Source organism: Takifugu rubripes, chromosome 8, assembly GCF_901000725.2.
Source record: "Takifugu rubripes chromosome 8, fTakRub1.2, whole genome shotgun sequence".
In the NCBI taxonomy this organism is placed as follows: Eukaryota; Metazoa; Chordata; class Actinopteri; order Tetraodontiformes; family Tetraodontidae; genus Takifugu; species Takifugu rubripes.
The window spans coordinates 18,387,783-18,415,750 of NC_042292.1; the positions used below are offsets into that span (position 1 = coordinate 18,387,783).

Sequence of the window (27,968 nt, forward strand, 5' to 3'; positions counted from 1 at the left end):
TTCCCACAAACTCTGTCAGGATTCAGCTGAATGTCCGCGTCCTTCCTGTATCTCGGGCCGGCTGCTCCCGTTAGCTTCTCTGGCTACATTCACGGACAGTTATTAGCTATAAATCAGGGAAGGGCAGGAGGGCCTCTGACAGGTGCCCTCTTATTGCCTGCTGATTGCTGGAGTGTCTATTAATCATTTTATATATATATGTATCCTTTTCACGGGCGACATCGGACACTAAAGGGCTGCGCGCTTCCTGCCAGGATGCCAAAAATACTCGGCGTATAAAAAGTCAAGCGCTAACACCGGAGTCGGACAGCGTGCGTGTCTCAGAACCAAGGCTAATGTTTCCGAAGCCCAAACAAACAGCAGCAGCAGGGAACGTCGCTCATCGCTGCTAATTTTCCTTGTTCCCGCTTTTCAAAGGGGACCTGGAATTAATCCGCGGGAGCTCGAGACTCTTCCGCGCTATCAGCAGCCATTTCTCCGGGTTTCAGCCAATCTTTGACCTTTGGGATCACGTCCGGGTTTTAATTAGTCTTATAACGCCGCAGTGACACCCCCCTTCTTTCCTTCCCGTCGTGCCCCCTTTATCCGCACGACTGCTTTGTTGTCTTCCAAAGAAATCCAGGAACATCGGAGCTGTGATGAATATCACCGGCAGAGGAGGGTTATTTTGTAAGGGCTTGAAAATTACAAGGGCTTAAGTGTCAGGCACATGCGCCTGCCGAGTGTAATCAGCGGGTAATAAATGTTTGCCCTTTACGCGCTAAAAAGTACTGGTGGCTCCGGCTCTGCGCTCCGAGATGTCGGAATTATTTCCCATTAACCTAGCAGAGAGCTAACCTCTGCCCCGCCTTTCGAACAGGGAAAGTCCTGTGAAAATGTGACGAAAAGACAAGCTAACGCGTTTCATGTGTTTGTCCCGCAGCTCTTGAACAGCTGGGAAGGTCGCTGGAGCACTGAAAGGTAAGTTTTCCCGCTTTGGCATCGGTTTTCAGGAGTGGATGCAGAGCTGGGGCCTCCTGTTCCCTCTGCTCTCCCCCAAAGTTTAATTAACCTGGTCTCCGGGAACGCCGGTGCCGCTTTAGCAGCCGCGATTCCTGCGCAGCCAATAGGAAGCTGCGTTCAACCACATCTGACAGAGACAGATGACGATCCGAGCCGCATCCGTCATGTGACGGAGCGGAACGTTGTTGGGAACGGCACCAGGAATCAACCAAATGTGGCGCTTCCAACACAAAATGGCCGAAATCGGATGTTTATCGCAGCCATGAGATTATTGGATGTCGTCCACGTTGAATTGAGGAATTTGACTATAAAAGGAACTCAATGCTATGGCTGCAGGCTAGCGGATCCGTAATAAATCTCTTTGGCTTCAAAGTGTGTCGGATGGATCAAGTTTTCTCTCCGAGATATTTTTTTTTTTGAGACAAATCAGAGGGTACCTGAACGCATCACGCCTGCCTGGGTGATGAAGACAAGTAACCTCCGAGTGACCTAAATGCTAACCCGGCAAACAGGCGGAGCTTTCTCAGGCATTCCCGGCAGATTCCCGCCTCTCTTCTTCGTTTATTCCGCATCGTTAGCCGCTACGGTGGCGTTAAGGCCACCAGAACCTCGGCTCATCTCGGGCCTCGCAAGTGGGCGCATCCGTCATCCGGGGATCGTTCCCGCATCCCGACCATCCAGTCTGGCTACGTCTCCGCAGCCGTTCCCGCTCCTCTCATGATTTAGGGCATCCCATTGATTTGGGAGAGGATAAATCCCAACTTCGGGATCCGTCCGTGGCGCTGAAAGGCCTCGGCGGCGCCGCGGCTGGCTCGAGGTGCAATTGGCAGGAATCTTTGTGTGTTTGCTGCGTTCATTTGGAGCAGATTCCCAGCGCGCCTGTTTGTTTTCCCCGTTATCCCATCCCTCCCCCCAGCAACCGTCGCTTCCCGTTCGCCCACCTCAGCAGCCAACAACACGACGGTTGCAGCAACTGAACCGTTTTTTTTTTTGTACTTTTCAAGATGTAAATTTAGAAATGTAGGGCGCAGGGTTCAGGTGTGGGCCCGGAGGGATTTTCGGAAAGATTCCTTCATGGCACATGGCAGCTCCGCGGAGAGCCGCCCCTGCACGTCTCCGCTCTCTTCACGCCGTATTAAAGGGTTTCTCTCCGCGCTCGCTTCGTTTTTAGATCTTTAATTGTTATCTCTCAGCTCTTTTCCTTCAAAGAACTCCTTTTTTTTTGGAAATCTGGATTAATAGGGTTGCCATAACAACCCCAGGTAGAGCCTGTGCGTTAGCGTTAGCATTAGCTCGTGGCAGCTGCTTGCCAACAATCAGAGGCACTTTGTTGACCGTCAATTTTATCGACAGCCCGCTTTATTCCAGATCCGAGTGCTTGTTTCCAAGAGCAGGAGCCCATCGACGCCTCGCTGGAGTCGCGCCGGCAACCGCTCGATGCTTCCAATTTATGTTTTAATTGCGATGATCTACTAAGTGTGCAGCGCTGCTCTCCAGGAGCTGCGCAAAGGACCCGGGATTGAATTCCAATGCCGGGCTGGGCGGATTCACAGGTTTGCACAGAAGCCGCTCAGGTTCCGACCCCGGAGTGGAGTCGCAGGGAAGCTGCTCGCGTCCGTTGGGGTTCCGCGAGTCACCGGTGGAATTCCGGTGGAATTCCGTGACCGTTTCGGGGGGGGGGTTCGGCGGCTCCTTGAAGCCAAACACACCGAAGAAGCAGCTGGGAGCGTCTTCCAGGACCCGCTGTCAGTTGTGGCCCAGACGGAGGATAAAAACAAAGACCTCAACACGCTTTTATAAGCCTCCGTATTTGCTGCTGCCGCTCGGCACGTCGGTTTATCACCTGATCACCTGCTTTTAGGAGCCAACGCTTCACGCGGCGCCTCGTATAAACGGCTGCCGGCAGCTGAGGAGCCATAAATTTTATTGACTGCTGCAATTAGGGCGGATCAATGAGAGGCTCCGCTGGGGGGGTGGCTGCACTGTTTTAAGGCTTAAATCCAGAATAATCACTCGATATTGTGAGTTGAGACCAAACCGCGGGGAGAAACGGCGGCGGCGGCGGATTTCACGAGCGAGCCGGTGCCAACGGATCAGCTTTTAACGCGCCGTCTCGAGCCGTCAAGCGTTGCATCGGAGCACGGATCAATTCCGCTTTCCTGCTGTAGAATTTGTTTGGCGCTTGGGCCGTTTATGGAGGCCTCAGTCATTCCTGCTATAATAGTGGGAACGGCTCCACGGCGTGTTGCCGTCGAGCCTCTTGAGTCGATGGCTGTGGCTCCGCACGCCGCGGGAAGGATCCCTTCCCTGTCAGACGGCAGCTGCCGAAGACGACGCGTCGCGGAGGCCACGGACGAGTGAGCCATCAAGCCGCCGTCGCTGACGGCGTCCTGGCGAACGGCTTTCCGCGAGAGTCGGTCTCGCTAAGTCCCGCTTTTATGACGCGTGAAGCAACGCTAGGAGCTCCGCAGAGGGGCGGGAGCCATGCGGCAGAACCAGGGAGGGGCGGATCCAGGTATCAGAAGGAAAGGGATGGTGGTCCCCTCCAGGGGCGGGGGAAGGGCCCGGGGAGCTGGGGGCGGAACCGGACACCTCCCGTTGACCCGAGTGTTGTGCTGAGGCTGGAGCGACTTCTCAGGAACTGGAACTGGCCTACAGGAGTGTTAAAAAGCTCTTTGTTTTGGTTCCTTATTGTTGGGGAGAGCGCGGGCCGATCAGAGCGGGGTGTAGCTTTGATCAAACACAAGCTTTCAAGCTAACAGTGTGTTTAAATCAAAGCCTAGCAGCTTATCCCGGCTCCATCGGGGCCTAATTCCATCCAAACCGAGCTCCCTTTCTCCTTTTCATCCCCTCCGAAAGGCGCCGTGATTAGAAGTAGACTTAACGTCGGCTCGGGCGCGCACATCCCGCCTTAACCCGTTCCCGCCAGGACCTTCTCCAATCCCAGAAGCCTCGGCGCGTTTATCAACACGGAGGGATCAGGCAACACACTCGCGCGTCAACCCGAGCGTCTGCTGCGTCCCCCAGCCTCGGTGTAATCCATTTGGCTGTCAACAGACCGAGCGCGGGGTCATCCGTGATAAAAGGATCACTCAGGGGGAGACGAGGAAAGAGAGCACCGGAGAAAAGGTGCGGAAAAGGCAGCCAGACGTGCGCGAGTGCGGCGTTCCAGCCGGAGGAGCCCGTGTTTGCGCTGCTCGTTCACCAACGCGGGTCATAACTGACATTCACACATGCTAATGCTAGCGGAAGCTTGTGGCGAGACTCGGCCAACTTTGGCCAAGCGGCCTTTGAACAGGCAGAAACCGTGAGCAGGACCGAAAGGGGGCGCAGTCCGTGCACTTCCGAAGTCTATCCTCGGAAAAGGATGCTAGTCGGGAGCAATTGTGCAGCTACATAGCTTGATGAGCTTCATGCATGTACATGACGTGCGCATGTTTTACACGCGCGCACGCAGAGCGGCTGCACAGCGGGCGCTGACACAAAGCTAATGCCCTGTCACACAGGCCGTCAGCAGATTAGCCAGTGGATTACAGCCGAGCCATTAGCTGCGCAGAGCAAAAGGCCACAAACACGAGACGGAGCCGGGACGGAAGAACGGGGGACAGGTTCACGGATGACCACGGACAGAATATGGGCAAAATGCCAGAGAGAAGATGTTGAGGTTAAAGGGGAAGAGGAGCAGAAGAATCGGGTCATTGGAAGCCTCAACACAAGTGTGGAGGGGGGGGGGGCTTCCAAAACACCAGCGGAGAGGAGGAGGAGGAGGAGGGGCGGAGACCGACCCTGCTTCCCACCGCGTGTGGTCGGCCTCCCGGAGGCGCCGGCGGATGAGTAAATGAGCGAAACCTGAAGGGTACGACAAGGACGCCGCCACCATTAACGAAATAATCAACGGCTGACACACACGTACAACCAGCCGGGATCCTCTGGTCGGTCATGTGACCCCGAGGGTCGACAGAGCTCGGAAGACCCGATTTCAATCCAGGAAGTCTTTCAGTTCCAAACTTTTCACCATGGAAACGGGGCGGATTGGAGGCCATTCGGGCTGCGTTTCTGTTCTACCTCGCCATCATCGCGCGGCTCATTTTATGCTAATCTCCTCCAGTATCTGTACCTTCGCGCCCCCCCCCCCCCACCAAAGCACACGTAATGACACATAATTGTCTGTTTGATTCGGCTGGCGTAGGAGCTCCATTTCAGCCCGGCATCTGTAGGAAGCGGAGGATGTCAAGTCAGAGGGGCGTTCCCGTGGGAAACACGGATCCTTTCAGACGCGGAGCCGCGTCCAGCGAGGAGGCGAGCGCCGCTCCAAAGACGAGCGTTTAGCGTGGAAATTAGACGCACTGCGCGAGGCGGAATGCCCACCGAGTGCATTTAAACTTCCAGCCGCCGCGTGCGCACGCCCTCGTGCGTGTCCGACAGCGCGGCTGATGTCATTCCAGATGCTTTAGCTGAACCGAGCGCGCTGCGGAATGAGCAAGCGCCTCCGGGAGATGGAGGGGAAGGCTGCATGTGCGAATCCCCGCGGGAAACTCAGGCGGTTTATTAGCATGAGCGCTAACCACCCCCCCCCCCCCCCCGCTAACGCGCGGGAACAGACAGGCAGGAGGTGGAGGAGGGGGGAGGGGCAGAGGAAGCTCTCACGCACGTGATTCCCCTCCGCTCGCAGGTCAGCACCTACGAGCGCTAACGCTGCCGCCGCCGCCGCTCGCTCCTCCCATGTGGGAGCCTTTTAAACCGTCTCTCTCTGAAAGTGGGCCCAGATGGAAGTCAAGGAGCTGCTCTGGATTAACCAGAGACTGGTGGGAGGGGGGGGGGGCTCATTTCCGTTGCCATTTTACGAGTATTTAATTTGAAACAATTAAGATATTACGGCGCTGCGGAGTCGCTACACAGAGCGGCAGCTGGAAGCCATCCCATAAAGCTGCGAGCCAATGAAGGATCACCTTGCTCCGCTCTCCTGCTCCTCCTCTGTGATTCCGCTCAACTGTTTTCCTCTTGGCTCGGGGCCCCGGCGGCGTGCACGGGCGACCCTTGGCCAGTCCGCTGCGGCGGCTCGTAAACGCGCCGCTCGCCTGATGACGGCACGTCCTGATTTCCCCGGACGGGTTGGATGAGATGATGTTTACCTTCTGCTCAGCTGTTCCGTTTATCTGGAATTACTGGTTTTATGACATCAGCGGCGTGACTTGGAGGCGGTATCAGGAGACAGAACCACCTGGGGGAGGGGAGGCGGCCTAAGAACCATCTCAGGGACCTACTGAAGAACTGCCGTGAACCCATAAACGGGACCCCAAAGGTCCATCTGCAACAACAGACTCAGGGACACAAGAGATCTTTAGCGTCGCCATCGATCTCCAGAGAAACGTCCAAATCCACGGAGCCTCTTTGCGCTAACGTGACCGGAATCAAGAGTCGATAATTGAATCCGTCATTGATTGATGTTTCATAGCCGCCAACGAGCGGAATTTCTGAACCTCGCGGCTCCAAGTAGTGATGAGAGCACTCGTCAGTGTCACAGTTAGCATGGAAACGGCTCACAACACGCACAAACCGAGAGCAGCTAATGGCGGCTAATCAATCGGCAGCTACGGAGACAGATGTTTCCTGTTGAAGGAGCAACATCCCGGCGTTTATTACAGCCATCGCTCGGGCTCCTTTCTGGGCGCACTTAGCGCCACTCCAACAAAATGACTTCATGCAAAATGAAAACCAAGTGACGGTAGCGTGCGGAGCGTTTTGGCAGCGTCTCCCGCGTTCGCTCCCAAGCGCAGCCTCTCGGCTCTCATCGCCGTTAATCGTATCTTGGCTCGTCCTTCCATCTCAGCCGGCAGGATCGACGCCAACTTTCGACCGTCTAATCACGGACAAGCGTTGTGCGTTAGCACAGTCGCACCAGGCGGCGTCACTAGCTAGCACGGTTCCGTCACCCTCTCCTTCGCTCTGTTCCGGCTGCACAGCGGCACCGTCCCTGGTGATCTCCTAATGGGCCTAATTGGTTTCCAGCTCATTGCCCCTCCCACCAAGGAAGTAAAGTAAATCAAAGCGAGGTCTTGGCTGCAACCCTCAACACAAATCTGATTCTGCTCGCCGCCGTGAAGAGGTGACGGCGGCCACTCGTGACTCAGCGATATCGGGACGGATGAGTCAGGCCGGCGATGCGGCTCAGGTAACAGTTCGAGCTGCCTGTTGTCCTCGCTGACGACGCGCGTGTCGCCGACAGCGATCACGTGTCGTTGCGCAACGAAGCGAAGGCGGCGTTGGGTGCAGCTTCAGCGGGCGCCAATCACAGCCGATCGAAGGCTAATCAGAGGCAAAGTCCCACCAAGTCATCAGCCAAGCGTACGTGCAGTCAGACCAGGCTACCAACGCGGTTAATGGTTAACAGCTAGCAGCCGCAAACACCCGAGCTAATGTTTGACCACAACTGCAGCTCAAACATTGTTGAGATCCTCCCTGTCAGGTTCCAACTGTGGAGCGACAGTTACTGCTGTTGTTGAAATCAGAGGAAAAACCTAGAGCAGGACCACCTTCATGCTAGCTTGTAGCATCACAGGTTTCCTTCTTTCAGATGGAAGCTAGCATTATTAGAAACAAATGAAGTCATCATTGGCACTTGAGAGCAAGACCAGTTAGCAACCAGCTAAATCCCATATGTATTTCATGCCAATTTCAGGAAATCCAGGTTTCCTGGGACGCTGCTTCCAGGTTTTAATGGTCGCCATGGAAACTACAGTGTCCAGCCTTTGTTTGCGTGCAGCTCGGTTCCTCCATCCGTCATCCCAGTCGCCCCGATCATTCCGACCCCTCCCACATCAGAAGATCCCGTGTTGTCTCCTGCCATGAACTTTTTGGCAACCGCTTAGCAAATGCTAACAGCTCGAGCAAGAGCGGCTGCACGCGCCGCCATCCATCACGTATGACGGATCGGAAGAAGAGTATCAGGTGTCGCAGCCAAGGACCCGCCGGGTTTCACCTTGGCGTTCGGCGCCCCTGCCCCCCCCAACCCGCCGCCGCCGCCTTCACTGCTTGGGCAGCGGCCATAAACAAGTCAATCTCAACACGTTGGATTACATTTATCCGCTTAGGAGATTGTTATCCCGAAGAGCGCGAGTCTCGCTTGATGGGGAAATTAATTTTACAATGACTGGTTTACGTGTTCGGGGAGACTGTAAATGCGCCGACGGGAGGCGAGAGCGCCGCTCCTCTCGTCCTGCCTCGTCGTTTTGGGTCCTTCTGTCTGAAGAATCACAGGAAATGAACAGTTCTAAAGACCCAAATTGGCGCCCGGTTCTGTTCCATCTGGCCGACACGTTCAGCACCTTGACTGAGGGACGATCTCTGACGTTTGGCTAATAGCACATGTGCTCTGGGCTATATGCTAACATGAGCGCGCACAGTATTTACACCATCTCTGTGCAGCATGGGGCTGCTTGCTAATTAGCATTCAGCGCGGCGTTCAGCCTGTAGCTGATGGGTTGTCATTTGCGGAGGCCAGCAAATTTAGACTTTGATCCATTTGGGGAAGTGACCCAACTCAAACGAGCTCATCCTCTTTAAAGCCAAAATACCCCGAAAATGTGAAGCTAGCTGTCACACTTCCTGCTCCTTTCAGGACATTCCGGTCCAAATGAAGTCGTTCTGATATTTGCACCATGTTAAACAGCAATATTTTAATATCCGCGGTGAAACTGACATTTAGCAACGACCGGCTCAGGTTCTAATGATTCTCCGCAGCCTTTGGGGCCTCTCGCCGCCGCCGCTTATAATAGAATCAAAAAAGAATTTACATTTCAAAACACGCTTTAGAATAAGGAGAATATTCAATGCTAATCAGCTGCTGTAAAGTCGGAAGAATCCCTACAGGTCTGGAACACAGGCGCACACCTCAGAGAGCGGCGCGCCGATACAGTGCAACCTTTACCCACGTGCGCTGTATTTGCATTGTGTTTACAGAGTAAATGTCAATCAGAGCTACACTTTGCATGACCCCGCGCGCGTACCTGCGTAAACAAGCTAGTGGCTGTTCGTCAGCGTCACGCGATCGCGACGCGTTGTCACAATCCCGCGAATAAATGTCCGACGATGACGCCAAATTATTCACCTAAATGGCCTTTTGAGTGTCACAGGTTATAAATAAGGGAACTTGCTCTCCGCCTGGCGCTCCCCTTTCCCGGCCCGGGATCATTCCCGCTGAAGGTCAGGTTGTGGAGCGCGGTGGAAGTCGGTCCTGCTAGCTACCGCCGCGGCCGCTGATGAATCCTGCCGCCGGAGCCATTCGTCAACAAGCGCCGCCGCCGTCCCGCTAGCATGAAGAACACGGGAGGACAAGGTCAGACGTGGAGCAGCATTGTAAATCCGATCGCCGGCGTGACCCGGGTGGCCAAAGATTGCGGAGTTTTCCCGAGACGTTCAACGTTGTTGACGACGAATGACGGCCCGAGAAACCACCTGCCATCACCCCGGCAACCGCCACAGAGTTGGCCAAATAGCCGTTAGCTCAAGTTTTGGTTTTGCCTGTCGTAGCTACGCGGTTAGCCGACGTTGCAAAAACGGGTCTGCTGTCTGCGGTAGTCTCTCTCTCTCTCTCTTTCTCTGCTAGCGTGTTAGCGTGCTAGCGTTGGACGGAGGTATTCGTGGCTCCCTTGTTCATCAGGAGTTTTGGGCCGCTGCCATGAACGCAACTTTTCTCCCAACACGATTGGTCACCGTCGTCCCTCTCGCCGGGACACTTGTCTTATTTTCCCGGCGCCCTCCATCAAAGCGCCGCCTCCCCGAATGTGTTCTCGGGGGCGGCGCCGTCCCTTTATGCGACATTATGTCGACTGTTTGTTGAGGCACATGCGAATTAACGACGTCTGGGATTGATTTTATAGCGCGCGGGCGATAGCGGCAACTGGGCCGACCTTGGACGACGGGACGGCCGACGCCCCGCGCTCGGGAGAGGAGCGCGCCGATGAAAACAAACAAAATGGCAGATATTATGCATCCCCAAGCGCACATCGGAGCGCTAGCTCACAAAATGATGGATAAAGTGTCTCCGCGGGGACGTCTCCGCCTCGTGTCGAGTCTGTCGTGACCTTTGTGTTGATGATGGCATTTAACGACATTTGTGCCGCCGACATTAAAGCGTCTGTGGATCAGCCTCTTAGCGGCGCGGGAGAATAAGCTGTGGAGTGTTGCGGGGTACAGTTACGAGGTTGCTCACCTGGGGGGCGACTCAGACCCCCCCGCCCCAGCCTGACAGCTTTACTGACTGGTTCACAGGCGGTCGGACAGATTTCAGCAATGGCCGACGATCGCTGGGCTTTGCCGCCGTCTCGTCAACTCGCCGCCGTACTGTCCACCGCGAGCTGAAAGGCATTGTGGGATACCTCAGGTCAAGAGCACTTCAGGGAAAGTGGGAGCAGCACGCGACCTTTGACCTGGACGCTAGAACCAAAACTGGGTTTAAAGGGGAATCAGGATAGAATCAGCAGCAGGTTTTCTCTCTCCCAATAATAATAATAATAATAATAATAATAGAAACAACAATAAAACAACCTTATAATAATGCGGTTATTACTAAATTAGTATTTACAATTAATAATAATTACACATATGTTTTGTATTATGTCTATAGTCTATTACATTTTTGATGGTGTCCAACAACAAATGCTAATTTTGATGGATCTTTATTTGTTGAGGGTTATTTCAGATCTTTTCCCTCTTCGATATCCAGTTTAAACCAGTCGCGGTCGCTTCAGAAGTTGTTAAATGTGTGATTCGGACCCTCATTGCGATGTTGGTGATCGATCACCGCGGCTGCCCGTCCGCGGACCGGGCGCTCGCGCCCGCGCCCGCGCACGGAGCGCCACACCGAAATAGTCACGGTCAAGTGCACATTCCTGCAGTGGATGCGTGGGGGGGGGGAGTGGGACCTCGACTGACGTCACCCCTGAGAGAGCGAGAGAGGAAGAGAGAGAGGAAGAGAGGGAGAGAGAGAGGGAGAGAGAGGTAGAGAGAGAGAGAGGGAGGGAGAGAGAGGAGTAGAGAGGAGAGAGAGAGGGGTAGAGAGAGAGAGAGGAGTAGAGAGAGAGGGGGGAGTAGAGAGAGAGTAGAGAGAGAGAGGAGAGAGAGAGGAGTAGAGAGAGAGAGAGGAGTAGAGAGAGGAGTAGAGAGAGAGAGAGGAGAGAGAGAGGAGTAGAGAGAGAGAGAGGAGTAGAGAGAGGGGGGGAGTGTAGAGAGAGAGAGAGAGGAGAGAGAGAGGAGTAGAGAGAGAGAGAGGAGTAGAGAGAGGGGGGGAGTGTAGAGAGAGAGAGAGAGGAGAGAGAGAGGAGTAGAGAGAGAGAGAGGAGTAGAGAGAGGGGGGGAGTGTAGAGAGAGAGAGAGCCTCGCGCCGCACTCCTCACACCCGATCACTCTCTCTCCGTCTCTCTCGCGGCCACTCCGATGAAGACCTGACGCCGCGCGCGCAGACCCGAGCCCCAGACCCGATCGGAACACGCGCTCCACGTGCGCAGCTCTGCGTTCCCTCCCGTGCGCCTCGCGCAGGAGCTCGCTGGGAAACTTAGCGGGGCGCAGACGGCGGAGACCCGGAGGACGGATTTGTTTCCCCCCGTGCGCGACCTCAGCCGGGACGCGGCTCCGTTACTGGATGTAAAACCGAACCCAGAACTCTCGACTTGCTTCGAGTTCGAAAGTGGCCGCAGAGATGGCGCGAAGGTAAGCTGGACTCCGGCGGTTCTGCCGCCAACTTGCTGCAGTTGTTGCTTTTGTCGCGCAGATTTCGGCGCCGCGCGACGGCGGGTCGCGCTCCTGCGCCAGTTCGGGATTTAAAGAGCCGCGTTCGGGCTCCGAGAGGGGGGGGGGGGTCCGGTGCAGACGCAGCTCCCTGGTTGTGGGTGTTTCACCTTTGCGTGTGGAACGACCCAACTAGTGAGCGCGCAGGTGGAGAGGTGAGCACGACGCGCGTCAGGGTTGAGATGGAGGAGCCCTCCGCGTGTTTCCGGACCGATTCCTGTCGATTTCGTTGGCAAAAATGTAGATTTTGCTTTTTAAAATAACCGCGGTTGTTCCACTCGTCCTGACCTTTGGAGACAGTTTGACACGCGATTCCAGCTGAATGTTCGCGAGTGGGTATTTCAAAGAACTTGCCTTCAACTCTCCAGAGATCGTCTCGTCGTTATTTTTGGAACTCAGTTCGGACCCCCCCCTCCTCCTCCGCCCTTCATAATACCAACAAGGCAACTCAATATCTGAGATGCCGTCAGTCACTCAGGTGAACGCGGACCTGGACGGCTCCTCTGGAGCTGTAATGTGGCGCTGTGGCCACTAGGGGACTCGTTCTCTCCAGGCACAGAGAATGCAGCAGAGGGGGGCTGGAGTCACGGAGTTGGGGGGGGGGGGGGGGGGGGTGGGGGGGTGGTACCTGTCAACATGCTTCTGTGATTATAATCAGGCGCTCATGTGTTCTCGGTTTCACGCCAGCTGACTCCGAGGTTGAATCTGAAGCCTCGCTTGTTCTGAGTCACATGTGATGTTGTGGTTGGAGGTGGACCAGTGGGTCCAGGTCCCAGGTTCACATCCCGGGATGGCTGTGTTTATGGTTCCTGGCTCAAACCCGGGAGCGCCTGACCGAGTCAGCGGTCAGCGCCACCGTCGACGCCTTCGATTCCCGATCCTGCTGCTGCGACGCCAGCGAGCTGAAAGGGGGCAATGGGGCGGGTGGCGGCCGGGGCGGCCGAGGGCAGCGGCCACGACGGCCCTGCCCCCCTCAGACCCTCGCCCTCCCGTTCCCGTCGTCCACGGAAACGATCAAACGGCACGTTGAGATGTTGCCAAAGGTAATTTGACGTTTGAGAGGAAATGAAAAAGAGGAACGCCGCTCGCCCGCGTCACTCACCGGCGTTTTTGTGTGGGTGAGGAACAGTTCACAGCAGACAAGGACAAACCCTGAAAAATGATACAAGGCTCCACAGAGCGCTGGGAGGGAGTGAAGTCTGCTAATCTGCGTTAACCGTCATTTGTTTCGCCAGGAGCGCAGTCGCGAGCGGTATCGCCTGCCTGACAGTTTCTGGGGGGGCGGTGGGGGGTGGGGGGGGGCATTTCTGAGAACTGAACCTCGCCAGGTGTCTTTTTCTTCCTCCGCAGATGCAGGTAAACTTGAAGCCGACTGATGTTCGCAGCTGTGCCTTGTGCTGGAGGATTACGTTATCGTTAGCCTTCCTAGCAGGTTCCGGTTTTTTTTCTTTTTCGTGGCGTGTTTGTTTTTAAGACCCCCACAAAAATAAGAAAAGGCAAGTCCGCCTCCAGGAAGTCCAAACCCGGGGCCTTAATTACGAGCTCAGAATCACCAGAGTGGACAATTACAGTGGGACCTCTACTTAAGAATTTAATTCGTTCTAGAAGTTACTTCGTAACCTGAAAATTACATAAGTAGTGACGTGTTTTCCAGGTAAATGCCCTAATCTGTTCCAAGTCCCCAAAAATTCGGACATAATTTTTCTTATAAGTCATAAAAATGCATCAAAACATGTAACAAATACATGTTACAATTTGATTACCGCACAATAAATGTCGGAATTCAGTGCAAGGCTTCTCCAGGAACAAAATGAACTTTATTACAGGCTAATCTTACATTAGCCGTCATTACTAGCAACGAACGTTAACACTTGTGGTAACACCGCCATCTAATGGACAAACACACGAACACCCACAATAAATAAAAGTGAAACGAAGGCGACGCTGGGATACACACAAACATGTACATAATGACGTCCCTCCTAGCCAATGGGATGACAGGGAAATGCTAGGCGATAGCCAATGGCAGAGCAGCTACAAGCCTGTTTGCGTTCGCTAAACTCCGCGAGCTGCGAGTAGCAGCGCTAGCGTATTTTTGACCTTCGTATCCTGAAATTTCCTTCGTTACAAGAGGAAATATGAGACGTTTTGTAACCTGAAAAATTCGCATGTAGAGACGTTCGTAAGTAGAGGTCCCACTGTATCAGGCACCGCTCTGAGATGCAGTCCACGGAGTCCTGCTAGCACCCACGCCGCTCGCTACCTGTCCTCTCTAATCCTGCGGGCGTCTTCCATCTTCTCCAGCGGCACCACCCACCGGCCGGCTGGCTGACCGGCTGGCTGGTCGGCGGCGCCTGCAGGGAGAGTGTGACTGGTAGAGGTCGAAGCGGAGGGAGGGCAGCGAGGTGCGTGTACACGTGTAGCTTCCGTGGCGCGGTACGTGCTCCCCAGCAGGTCTGTGCGTCTGGGGCCGCACGGGGAGGCGGACTTGATGCATTGTGACAAATGAAAACGCGGTCTGATTTCGCACAATGCTGAGCCGCACGCCGGCATAATGAAGCGATCATGACTTTACCCTTGGTTCACTTTGGCCTCCGTCCCGCTGCCTTTTCCTCTGCTCCGTCGCTCCACTCACTTATTTACTTGGCAAGCGTTTCCTCTTGCTACCTCTACCACTGCACAACTAGCGTCAAGGGTGGGTTGACGGATAAAACCCGCCGCCACGGGGCACTGGTTTTACACGCAGCGGGACGCTGGCACTTTTTTATTGATATTCAAGCCGCCACGGGCTCGGGGTAATAAGGCGCCCGCTTTCACGCCCAGACGGCGATCACCTTTACTGCCCATCACCTTGTCAGGGGCGTAAATACTGTTTGTCAGTGAAGGGGGCACTGAGGGGGGCGTGGCCTCTCCCTCATTATGCTTCCAACTCCTCCCATCGATGATGGATTTTACAGTTTTTCCGCTCTTACCTTCTGATTCTGAGATATAATTTCAGGTGTTTGGACACGTAGCTCTTTGCCGGCGGGCTCGGCGTGGGGGGAGGGGAGGGAAGGGAAGGGGAGGTGGGGGGGGGAGCACCACCCCCCCGAGGCAGCTGCCCCCTGCTTGCAGATTGGGTTTCAGCAGATATGACGAATGCCACATGTCTGAAACCAGCTGTGAGGACAGTGAGATGGGGACTCTGGATCGGGGTCACTGCGCCCGACCTCCATATTGGACCGTTCCCAATTTAGAGCTCAACACCGACCCAAACGCCATTTCTTTTGCATGCCCTCCCCGTTGCCTCCTTTCAGTGCATCTTCATTTTTTCTTTGAAAGGCTGAGAGCAAAACCATTTCACTAAGTGAGGGAACGAGGAAATGGAAGCACGGCGAAGTGGAAGTGGCCGTCGGCTCCGCGCATTCATGTCACAGGGCTCTGTCAAATTATGCCACAACAGACGCGGCACAAGTGAAGGAACTGAATTTAAAGTATGACGGCTTTAGAAACGGCGGGGGAGGGGCTGAGGAGCCGGAGTGGGAGGAGCCAACACACGTCACAACACCCCAGAGGTGTTGATGCCATCGATCGGGACAACCGATCAAAGGCTCATTTACACTAGAAAAAAATGCAATTGGCTTCAACTTTGTCTTTGACCGGTTTTTTGAGTCCATACATTCTCCTTATGTACCAAAACAAATCACAAAATCCACAGTCAAACAAAGCGTGGCGCCACCATCCAGGAACGGAGGAAATAATAGGGCCACACGAGGTTCAGGACATGAAAATTAGGCTTCCTACAGAAAACCTGATGCGTTCGTCTCTCTGGGCCTCATTATTTGATGCGCTATCCAGTCGTGATGTGACCTTAAAAGACGTTTTAATGGCCGAATCCCTCAGCTCTTCACACCGACATTTAACACTGAGACACGCTCTGTAGCTGCAGCATCAAACCGAACCAAAGTGTCTTTGATTGAGGCTCTCACCGAGGGCTCTTACCCTACCTGCTGCGGCTAACACGGGGTTGCAGGATGTAGGGAGGGCCGCCCACATTGGCTGCCTCGCCTTGAATCTGGGACCCACAAGATCAACACTTGCTAACTGTTAGCTCGGCGTTAGCCGCGCTGGCTTTGTGAGCATGAAGCTAAGTCATATATAAAACCAAACCAGAGGACAAAGGTGAGCAAGTTTTTAGCCGTGTGCCTGGCGCAGAGCAGAACATTCCATTAGAGTGTGCAGTGACGTGGCCAGATAGCAATTTCACGAATGAGGAATGCATTTAATAGCTGTGGATTTTTCATAATTTGGAAGTGTTTCCCCAATTTGTGCCGTCGTTCCCTCCGTCCGTGTTTCCGTACGACTCCGCGAACTTCCGCTTGGCATCTTTCTGACGATTCCTATTTGCTTGTGGTCCAAAATGATTAGGAGGCAACCTTTAAATTCGGTGTAACCCCGGCGTTCTCGCTCGGCTCGATCTGCAATTATAGCCTGGTGCTTTGAAGAAGCCAGGCGGAACTAAAGTGACTTTTCATGTCCTGTATAATGACTGCCATTTGGAAGCAGACACGGAGAGAGAAAGGAAAAGAGACAAAGGGAGGGGCTAAAGGGAGGGGGAGGGGGGGTACGTATAGCAGGCAGAAATGGCTTCGGTCACCTTTGAGTCCGACCCGCACAAACTAACCATTTCCCCACTTTTTCCAAATAAAAAAAACTTGGAGCCGAGTCTCCAACTTCCCAAACGGACCATCAGCGGCAGCTTAGCGGCTTTACGGCAGATTACAAGCTGAAGTGCATCGGGGGGGGGGGGGGCGGCGCTGCTGTCAGAGGCCAGAGCACAGCACCGTCACCTGGGCTAGCAGCTGGCTATCTTTTACACTTCACTCGCTAATGAGGCCAGACAGTTGGAGCTGCGGTTGTAGCGCTGGCTGGATGCTGCGCGGCTAATCTATTATTTAGGCCCTCGTGGGGAGGCCGGTCTCAAGAATTTCATGCATGCATTTTGCAAAGCAAATAGTAGCCCGGGGGGATCCGGAGCGCCGCGTGGGAAAAAATGAGCGAGTATTAGACATTAATGTGTCTTACAGCGTTCCCACGTCGCGCTTAATTCAGCCCGGCTCAGAAGAGCGGAAATACCGGAATGTGGCCGGAGCAGAGGAGGTCGTTCATGGACGTTTAGCCGCCCGGTTGCTTTTTTGGGTTTGTGTTTGATAGAAAAACGCAGGTTGTGTTTGTGTCCCCAAAAACCACCGCCGGAGAAGAGCGGGGACGTCTTCCTGCTTTCATGTATATTTCAGGAACCTCCTCGGAGGGGTTTCGTCGCGTTGCATCACGCCATTAGAGATAGCGCTGCAAAGACGAGCGTTATTTATATTTAGTCGGCCAGAAAACTGCAGCGCTCATGACCTCGACCGTGTATTTATAGAATTATCGCAGTGTTTACGTTACTTTAGGGACCCGGGGTTGCTGGGGCAGACGGCATATTTCAGATTTATGCCAGAATTAGATGCGCGCCGGTTATCGCACCATCAGCAACCGAGGCAACGCCACGCAACTTTCCATTGGGCGATTAAAATATATTTGGACCTGAATGCGCGTGAATCCGCGGGGAGATGACTGGGCAACAGTTAAACATAGGGAGACGGTTTTAGCTCGGGCTTTCAAGCTAACGGCAACGGCTCAAGACGCCGCAAATAGTTCGCAGTCAGAGTTTGACCAAACGGGCGACGCGCGCCGAAACCTGCCCAGTCGAAAAGGCGTTGGGTTGCTTTCTGGGGCGTCCTCGTTGTGGCCCCGCCCCCCTCAAACGACCCTAAAATGAACCCTCGATCCGCTTTTCCTCACGATTTCCCTGCTCTTCCAGGAAAGTCCGGGTCGTAACTCGACCCGTCAAAGCTAATCTCCGGCCCACCTCCGCTTTGTCCTTGCAAGTGTTTTCTCGTCGATCTACCCCGAAGAAACATTCCAAGAGCGTTTGGGCACCGCCGTAATCGGACACCGCCGTGCCTTCGCTGTGTGTGAAAGGGAGAATTTGGGAGAGGAATCTGGAATGTTCGGGCATGGCCTTCTCGCTTTTCAGATTGGTGAAAGTTTGGAGTAGCGAGACGTAAAGTTACAACTAAGCCTGGGATCAGGTCCCGGGACATCGGAGGCTAACGTGGGCTTAGATATAGATATATATATATAAGTAGATGGCAGCAGCAGGCGGGTTTTACCGTCGATTAGAAAAATATATCGTCACGGCCGAACCGAGGACTCGGCTTTTACCGCAGCTTGTAGGGCTACGACAGTGTTTGCTAGGCTACAAAGAGCAGGTTTCCATGTCAGCATCTGCGATGGACCTGAGGATCTTTCTAGAAAGGTCAAGCGTCCTTTCTTGCTGCGGCCGTCATAAATTACCGCAGGTTTACACACGTGTGGAAAATAGAGACGGCGTTCTGCTGTCAGAGCTTCATCCCATTAATTCCTTCCTGAATACTGTCAGCTCACCTGTGGCCAAATATTTACATTTCCAGTGGAATGGCTCAGTTTGAATCTCCTCCATATTTGATGTTTTGCTTCAGGGCCGCTAAAACTGTCAATTACTATAATTGAATAAGTGTCTACAAACGGAAGCTAATATGCATTGAAATAAAAGGGACCCCGAGCTTTTAAACGCACCCCATGGCTCCTCCCCCCTCTGTTGCCGTCCTGTGGAGATAAAAAAGGTGCAAAGGCCTTTTGGTGTTGCAGAGAAGTTCATTGGGTAGCCTTGAAAACACAATCCCCGAGCGTCCACCCGCCCTCTGCCGTCGTTTGGACCCCTTCCCGGCCGTCTATTGTGATAAGCTAAACACAAGGCAGCGAGAAGGACGCCCGGCGCCTGCTGCTCGCCATATTGTCTTCCCGCTCCTCCGTTTGGCCTGCCAGCCTGCAGAACAGATCACCGGGGAGTTAACCCTCGCCACCGCCACCGCCACCGCCACTTTTTTTCTGATTTCACTATCGTGTGAATTCGAGTGCAGCGAAGCCGCGGGGGGAGGGGGGGGATCGCATAAACGTTGCCAAATTACCGACAACTCCTCTGCTGTCCAACTGCATAAATGTGCAGCCGCGGCGATAAAGCGCTCCGGCTGCTCGTGGCTCCAACAAGTGCAACCTCTCGACAGTAAAAGGGCACGCCGCCTTTTTGTCTTTAGCTAACACGTAAGCGGGGAGCTAAATAAAGAAGAGTGGAACGTTACGACATTGTCACAGTTTGTGACCTTTTTCCGGAGAGATGGGCCGTGTCAGAACGGGCCCGCGTCGTTTTCCACAGCGCGCCCGTCTTCCTGCCATCTGCAGGGACGGCGTGACGCCGCAGAGCCGGTGTCGTCCGTGACAACACCAACGCGCCGAGACAAAAGCGGGAGGAAGGCGGAGAACAGGAGAGACGGCGAGAGAGGAAACGCACATCATCCTTAAACTGCGTGTCTCCCCGTCCCGGCGGACTTCATTACCCGGCCGCCCAACCGGAATGTCCCGTTTGCTCTGGGAAAGGTGGAAAAAGCGTTTGCGGCTTCTCTCCCGTCTCCGCAGCGGCGTGAAATCCGGCCGAATGTATGTGGCACATTTGGATTTGTTGGCGGGCTGCTGACAGGAACGAAAGGCGTTTCCACTCCAGCTAAATTAACTGTAGAAACGAGACTAATGCCGTGATTCTCGCAGGCACAAACACCGGCGACATATCCGACCTCAGCGGAAGCCTGGAGGTAATTTTTGACTTCATTAAATCTGATGCTAAAAACCTACAGCATCCCAGCATAAAGCAACGCAGCGGGAGAGGTGATTATCCTGGAAAATTAGCTCACTCAGTTAAAGCTGTGTGGATGCAGATGCCGCCATTCAATGGGAAGCCTATTATTCCAAACGACCCTCATTAAAGCCGCAGTGAAATAAAGCGAGCCGTGGAAGCGCTGAAGTAAAGTCGACTGGCGGCGCGGGGAGGGCGGCGGCGCTGAGCCGCGCCGTCTTCATTAAGGGCCCTGACGTCAGGCGTGAATGCAGGAAGCGGCGGGGTCTGAAAGGGGAATTCTATCGCCGTTGATTTCTGCCTCTTACGGCAGCGGGAGGTTATTCCGTGTTTGTGCTCCCAGCTGGAAGAACCAACGAGACCTTTAGAGCTTAATGAGGGTGTTAACCTCGAGGACTCGCAGCTGATCTGTACCTGAATGTAAAGTTCTGCTCTATGTGCTGGGCCCGAGCACCCATGTGGAACCGCCCTCCGCACACACGTGCGCTCCCACGCCGGGCCGCTGGAGCGTCTCCAGGATTTGCATCCACTTTGCAGCGGCAGGACAAACAAAAGAATTTGCAAACCAAACGACTGCGGCGGGTTCGGCCCGGGGACCCGGGGACCCAGGGACTCGGCGGTTCCTCCGGCGGGCCGGATGGGCCGAGGAAAACGCGTGATTCCGCGGTTCCCTGTGGTCTGAGAAGACGGCAGGAATCCTGCATTAGCATCTCCCATCCTCCCTTTAATAAATCAGTGGCTGCAGGTGGAACCCCCCCCCCCCGCACCCACTTTACCAGACGGGCAAACAAAGGCGGCAAAAACAGCGGCGCCTCTTATTGCTCGCCGATAACCTCTGACCGTATTTCTCGCGTGGCGTCCTGTAAGGCGTGATGGAACGCGCGCATTAAAATTCGATCTCCTGCATCAGTACTTCCGCCGCTGCTCGGGATGGCAACTATAAATTGCCCGCCATTATTTTCGATTAACCACTCTGACACCGCGGCCCCGTGACATTTCTCCCCATTCTTGCCCTCCGTCCCAGCAGCGCCGTATTTCCCGGCGCCGTCCCTCGTAGTCCACGATAACACAGAGCGGCGAGGCTCGGGACACGGGGCTACACGGGACCTTATTAATGGCATCGCCCCGATAACGGCAGTAATCTACGTCCTCGCTCGCTATCTCCATCTTCAGGCACATCCTTTCAGGGCCTGGAGAGGCGTCATAAGGGGCAGCGACGTGACACTTTATCAGTGATGAATGGGGACGCCGGACTCCCGCCCGCCAGGAATCCCCCGAATCCAGTTCAGATGTGGAGAAAACTATTTGGTTGGTGCCATCCCGGGAACCTTCTGGTGTCCCTGGCAAACACGAGGGCGACGGAAATAAAAGATGTCCTCATCTGTCTTGATTTAACGACCCCCTTTAGGCTCCGCTGATTCACTGAGGCTGACATTAAACTCACGGAGCTGCCACCGAGCTAAACCCGTTAGCCAAACCCGTTAGCCAAACATGAGTTCAAAAGGTCAAATGACTTAACCCGCTCAGCGAAAGACTCCCACCGCTAAGCTCTGCTTCTGACAGGTCCAAATAGTTCCGTCTGTGCGGGGAGGCCTTGCTCTTCGTTTGTAATGAGCTTATCGGTAATCAATACCAACCCCCCCCCCCCCCCCCTCCCCCGCTCATCCGCTGGTATGTCACACCGGGGTCGTGACCCAGGAGGCAGCCTTCAGACGGTGGAGTCAGCTGGGTCGGGGGCTGCTCCGTCACGCTTGGGCAGACAGGGATGGCCCAGTTTCATGTAGGTGAGACACCCTGGAAGGGGGGGTGGGGGGGTGGGGGGGGTGCTAGCACCCTCCGAGGTGCATCGCCAAAAGCTCCGCGCGGAACTTTCTCTCCCAGCGACTCTTCTAGCGTCCTGCTGAAACGGCTCATTTTTTCCACCGGTCTGTTTTCCTCCAGGGAGACGGGGCCCCGCCTCCTGGAGGGGGTCAGTACAGTTGACCTTTAACCCCGACGAGCTCTCGAGATTTTATGCAGCCGCGCCGGGTGGAACGGCGGGGGGAGATTGGGGCTGACGCCACGCTGCCAAGTCTGATTCCATTGAGATGCAAAGGCTCTTTGAGAGGTGCTGATCAAGGCTGCCGGATGCTCTTTTTTAAATCCCGCTGCTGAGCCTTTGTACGCCCAACAGTCGCACCAGTCTGCTTAAATGGGTTTGTTTGTCTTTTCGGGAGAGATGCGAGTCAATGGCGCTGGCAGGGCGCAGCGAGGCGTCGCTATTCTCCATAAAGATATAAAGTGTGCACGGTGCCAAACACGTTGTATGTGCACCATTCAGGGTCTGCGGCGCTCTTCGCTAGCATTTAGCCTGATACGGAGCAGAACAAAGGGAGTGAATAGAATATCAGGGAATGGAAAAACAAGCGGGCCGTGTGCCAGACACCAGTCGGGCCTGAGAGCGGGATGAAGCTCGCCGTATCGATCGGGGCGTTATTCATTATTTGTTTTGGATGTAGAGAAAGTTCTTTCGAAAATGATTTGGCTGCGCTGTCCAGACTCTCAAATAAATGGTTTGACAGATATTCAATGATGCTGGAAAATGATGGTAAATGGCCCGATATTGATTTATTCCCAAATGCCCCCCCCCACCCCACCCCACCCCACCCCCCCTCCAAGCACTCTCCCGAGTATTGGATTTTTGTCTGCCGCACGTTCACCAGTGAAAATGAGGATTTATTTTGTCCTGCTGCTTGACTGATGCTTATGAGAGAGCCCGGAGTCGGCGAGATGAATGAGACGGGGAAGCGTATACATCACAGCACGCTTGATGTCTCTGGTGACAGCGAGCAGCCTCGCCGGTGGCGATACGCGCGCGGGAGGACCCTCAAAATGCAAAAACGGCAGATTTGTTTGCTGCATTAGGAGTAATGGCGGAGGCCCCGCTGTCACTCACAGATGGCTCATCCTCTGAGAGGGGGGGGGGGGGAGCAGAGTCACTGACTCGTGCTAATGTGTTGGCTTGGCGGAAGCCATTTTGCACAACCTCCGGAGGCGCTGCTCGTCACAGAGAGGCGTTGGCGCCGCCCCAGGCTAACGCTAGCATGCGATAGCCGAGCCGGAGCTTGTCAGGCTTGATGCCGATGACATTTGACGTCTGTCCGTGCCGTCGTTTGTCCTTTTGACCCAAAGGTCTCCCCACGGGGCCTCGGGGCCCGTCTCTCCTCCCCCTGCTGCTCCACGTTCTGATTCGGCGCTCACTAGAACCCACGTGACCGGTGAAGCCCCGCCCCCTCTTTATTTGCAATCGAATCGGCACTGTGGCCGAGTCGATCTGGGATTGATTTGTTTCCACAGGGTGATTCATTTTAGCAATTTGTTTGAAGAGCGTTTCAGCATAATGACTCCCCCGAAGGTGGGAGGGAGGGAGGGAGGAGATGCCTCACAGGCCGGCGCTGACAGGCTGGCAGGAAGTGGCGAGGGGACGCCGCTGCCAGAGCGCCGTGTCGCCATTTGACAGCTCAAAGAAAGGGTCAAAGGGCGGCCGCGTCCACGGCCGAAACAAAGAACGCACCAAAAAACTGGAAGCGGAGCAGTTCACGTCGATGGTAGAACGCGGCGCTCGTTGTCCCTGAGACCCGCCGCTCGAGCGCCGACGAGTGCGCTAGCGTCACCTCCGCAGCTCGCCGTGACTCAGCGCCGCTGTGACTCACCCCTCTACACAGGGTCTAGAGCCACACCGCACAACCTGCAGATCACTGCGTCTCCCAGGGCTACAATCTTTTTAAATTTGGTGACTCAAAAGTAGCCTTGACCCCTGACCCCCCCCTCATGAGGTAATTAAGCCCCTGCTTGTTTGTTTAGCTGTCAGCATGTGTGTCCTGCGTAAAACACCGGGGGGGCATATGTTCTTCCTGCCATAAAGCCACTGAAACAGTGGGAACTGAGTGGCGAGGAGGGGTCGATGGTGCGTGTGTGCGTGTGTGTGTGTGTGTGTGTGTGTGTGTGTGTGTGTGTGTGTGTGTGCTCTAATTAGGCAGGCAGAAATGTACGAGCCTCGCTGGGCAGCAGCCAGCTGGGAGCATCTGGAGACGTCATTCATCCTCCTCCCGCTAGGCGCAGGCTTGTCCGCACATGCAAAATTAGCCCAGATATCTCTGGAACGGCGGCGTGATAAGAGAGCGGCGGGTCACGCGTGGCTATTTAGGTCCCACACAGTTTAAGCGTGGCGGTCTGAGGCCACTGCGGCGCTACTCCGCGGCTACCAGCCCTGGAATGTTCGAGACCTCCAGTTAGCCTGTTTGCGAGCGGAGGAGCATCAAAGCCGTCTCAAAGGACCAAAGGAATTTAGATTCAAAGCAGGGTCGATATCTAAAATAATCCTGGCGGCCTCCCCTGCCGTCACGCCGTCCTCTGTTTGTTTATATTACTCTGGCGTGAGCCGGCCACTTTGGCCGCTCAGAACTTTGACTGTTTCATTCTTTCGAACCCGGCGTTTGTGTATTTGCCAGCGGATTAAAACAGCGGCGTGCAAACAGCAGAACTCTCTCACGCTCAAACTGCGGCCGCCCGCTAACATTTACCGCCACGCTCGCGGCTGCACCGGGTCAGGACGCGACCTCCCGGACGCCACTTTTGCGGCCGCGTGCGTCGGCTTTGAACGCCGTTCCAAGTGGATTCTTTCATGTGTCTGAGGAGGTGTCAAACAGCGCCAGGAAAAACGGCACAAACAGCCCGGCTTGGCAGCCGGAGTATTTCTCAGAGCTAGCTTGAATGCTGTTTCCCTCTCCTATTGATTATCTGGTTAGGCCCTGAAAAGAAACGGACAACACTCCGAGCTCTTTTCCTCCCCTAACCAACGCGCTGGGACGTCTGCGTTCCCCCTCATTTATCCCAATCCCCCTCTTCTCCTCCGTGTTTGCCTCCTCGCTTCCACTCCGAGGAAAAGCCAACCCACTTGCCGAGTTAGATCACAGGGACCCCAGCTGTTCAGTCAAGGGCCGCTTCTTTTATTAGCCGTCAGAGGGCTGACCCGGGAGGGCGGCGAGAGGCAGAGGGAGTGGGTGGTGAGAGGAGAGCAGTGCAGCGGTGGGGGGCACATAGATCCCAGCTGTTGGTCCACAAGGGCTGCCCCCCCCCCCCCCACACACACACACACAACAGGGATTAAGTAGCTCAGCGGGAACGCGAGCAGGGGCGAGACAACACCGACAGGAACGAGATGGAGGCCCGTCTCAGGGGGCGGCCGCGGTCGGGCGGACGACCGAACTCCTGGCTGCTTTTTTGTTGGCCCGGGAAGCGTTGGGAACACCACTGGAATGCACGATGGGGGAAAAACGCGCAATTCTCCCTCACAAACCCAACGTCGCCTTCGCGTCTCAGGACTGTTTTACTAGTGAGTCAGTCGCCTCGCGGGACAAAGGACCCGGGCGGAAATTTATATTCCCGGCTATATAACGCAAGTCTGCCCCTGCTATTCTTGGGATATTACTTCCATTAGGTTTGCAGGGGTGGTTTTCTGCCCCCCCCCCCCCCCCCCCACCCCTCTCCTGGGCTTCAGCTCCGACCACAGTGGAAACAGAACCACTCGACAGAAGTGGAAGCGAGCCTTCGCCGGGAGAGCCGCCGCCACACAGCGAGCACGCGGCGGCGACAACCTGGAAACTTCATTTATGGAAATGGAAACGTGCGGGTTTGGGAAGGTGCACGTGAGGAGCTGGGAAGCGCCGTCGCCTAAAGTCGCCTTTGTTCTCGGCACGCCTCAGTTGTATTTGCATATTTATGAGAAATGAGTGTCACAGTGATTAAGTTAAATGGAAGCCGGTTCTGCAGAGTGTGGATAATGGAATCATATAAAATGGGAAAGTCAAAGGACATTTTCTCAGAAAAATATCCCGCACGCTCCCCCGTGAGGGCTCGGATCGGGAACGCCACGGAACGGCCCAGTCGAGGCCTTTTCACCAGACGCCGGAGAAACCTGGAGCCGATCCGGACTCCAATCCGAAGTGTTTGAGTCCGATGTCGGCCGGTGGCCCCAGACGGGTAATTAGAGTTCACACCGCCACCGGATTCTGAAACACAGTCATTATCCCGGCAGAAAATACGACCTTTCCAGGTCACGTCTTTTTGTTTGCGGCAGTAAAACGAGTTTATTTCTGCGCCGAGCCGCCACGATGGTCGCCTCAATCGGGCTTGCCAGCTTTTTATGGAGCGCCGAGCGATTCGGGTGTGGGAGGAGGGGGGGGGGGGGATGAAAAAATTCCATAAAAAAGCAGCAGCGCGATTGGCTCCACGCGCAATAGCCGTCCGGGTGCAGAGCGCGTCCTCAAATTTCGGATCAGTTTATAGGCGAGTCCCTGTGATGGAGGGTCGTTTTCAGCGCCTAATTTCAGGAGCCCCTCCCAGAACAGAGGCACCGAGTCTTTACGGCCCCCTCAAGAGCCAATCAGACATCTTGCTGTGAAATATCAGTTTATACTGGCGCCCCTCGTGCACAATAGTCCCGACTGTAGTGCAGCCGAAGGTCTCGCCGAGTGTGGAAGTCATCGCGTTGCTGTTCTGGTAGTTTGGGGGAGAGAGGGACGCAACAACCGGACCAGTTCCTGGACCGGGATGAAGGAGTGGAGCTGATGTGGGATCCCAACCAGCCGCACCGTCCCGCTGTTCCCTGTGTGACATCAGCCAACACCTCTGGTGGAATTCCAGGAGGCAACCTGAGACCTCGTGACCGATCCCGGGTCTGGCAGTGGCGCGTTTCTCTGGGTTCCCGCTCCTCTTTTTCACCGTCGGGACCTGCTGGAAAGGGGGCGGGGCCATGGCGCCACGCCCCCGGCAGCTGCGGCTCCATCCGGCGAGCGCCAGCTCTCCTCTGGCTTCTGCAGGAGGGAGCGCAAGATTAACGACGGCGCTAACTGCGTATTTATCATCAGGCTGTGGAGTAATGCGACACCTCTAATCTCCGTATATTTCATTGGGCTGTTATGGCACTCAGACGCGTGTGAGCGAGCGCACGCTGCGTCACTGGAAGTGCATTTGACTGTTAATCATATCTGCATAAGTGGGCGCACGAGAACGCGCCGGTAAAGGCGCCAAGCAGGTGGCAGGAATGCTAATGCTAGCCGCCGCAGTTTGTGGTCATGAGATGAAGCTGAAGCTCCTCCTTCAAGGCCACTTTAGGGCCACTTTGGGGCCACTTGAGGGCCACATTTGGGGCCACTTTAGGGCCACTTTGGGGCCACTTTAGGAACCACTTTAGGGCCACATTGGGGCCACATTGAGGCCACTTGAGGGCCACATTGGAGGCACATTAGGGCCACATTGGGGCCACTTTAGGGCAACATTGGGGCCACTTTAGGGGCACATTGGGGCCACTTTAGGGCCACTTTGGGGCCACTTTAGGAACCACTTTAGGGCCACATTGGGGCCACATTGAGGCCACTTGAGGGCCACATTGGAGGCACATTAGGGCCACCTTAGGGCCACATCGGGGCCACTTTAGGGTCACATTTGGGCCATATTATGGCCACTTAAGGGCCACATCGGGGCCACTTTAGGGCCACATTTGGGGCCACTTTAGGGCAACATTGGGGCCACTTTAGGGCCACATTTGGGGCACGTTGGGGCCACACTGACCACTGATCTTTTCCTCCGATTCCCGGCTTATCGGACCCGTTTTCATCCCTCTCTTCATCCCTTTCTGCTGCCACCTTTTTCGGCGCTCAGCAGAAATCGAGACGGATGTCTCCCCGGCAGCGGTGGGCGATACGGATCAGCATCTGGTCTGACGTGACCCACTCCAGGTCACCCCTCGCACCGGCTCCACCACCGCCAGAGCTTCCAGAGCTGCAGAAGCAGCGCCGTTTCCCTCCTGTTATCTCAGAACGATCCAGTAATTTGACAAATGACTTTTGCCTTTGTTTTCCCTCTGAACATCAAATAATCAAGTCTGGTCAGGTACCAGGTACCGACACCATTCCCATGGCAACGTGAGTCCAGGTCTGGTTTGCCTGGGCGCTGGTGTCTGGTCCCGGTTCTGCAGGGGTGAGTAACGGGCAGATTTCCCACCTGTCATGTAAAAGATTCCTGCTTCATTTCCTCGCTGCAGCAGGAACCTTTTCCACCTCCATCGTGTCACAGGAGAATAACGGCGCCGTGGCCAGAAAGACACCGACTCGCTCATGAAGCTTCGGTGTCATCGCAGCCCCGAGCGTCTCTGAGCGGACTCCCCCCCCCCCCACGCCACCGCCGCCGAGCTCATCCGAGTCCCCAGGAGGAGGGAGCGTTTATCTGTGGCAGTCAGCAGCTGGTGTCTGCCCCAAAGTCTCCCAAAGCCGCCAGCCAGCGTTGCCACTCCAGTTGATAGCCGTTTAGCAAACAAGTCAATCATGTGTGAGGCGACTGCCAGCAACTTCGCCAAAGTCCCCAGTGATCCCACCGGGGGAGGGGGGGGGGG

The 27,968-nt window shown here is 55.1% G+C and overlaps 1 protein-coding gene and 1 long non-coding RNA gene across 41 annotated transcripts in view; one reads left to right on the forward strand and one right to left on the reverse strand.

The window, feature by feature from the left end:
• The window catches only part of LOC101066428 (receptor-type tyrosine-protein phosphatase delta), a 185,460-nt gene that overhangs the window by 96,503 nt on the left and 60,989 nt on the right, over positions 1–27,968 (forward strand). For 39 of the 40 annotated variants that reach the window (XM_029840574.1, XM_029840580.1, XM_029840577.1 and 36 more), the window contains exon 9: positions 923–960. The gene's annotated coding sequence lies outside the window, so the exon portion shown is untranslated. Of the gene's footprint in view, positions 1–922; positions 961–11,302; positions 11,710–27,968 lie in introns of those variants that run through there. The other variant, XM_029840575.1, reaches the window with a different exon arrangement.
• Positions 1–27,968, reverse strand: part of LOC115250746 (uncharacterized) — a 58,753-nt gene that overhangs the window by 13,751 nt on the left and 17,034 nt on the right. The gene's annotated exons all lie outside the window — the stretch shown is intronic.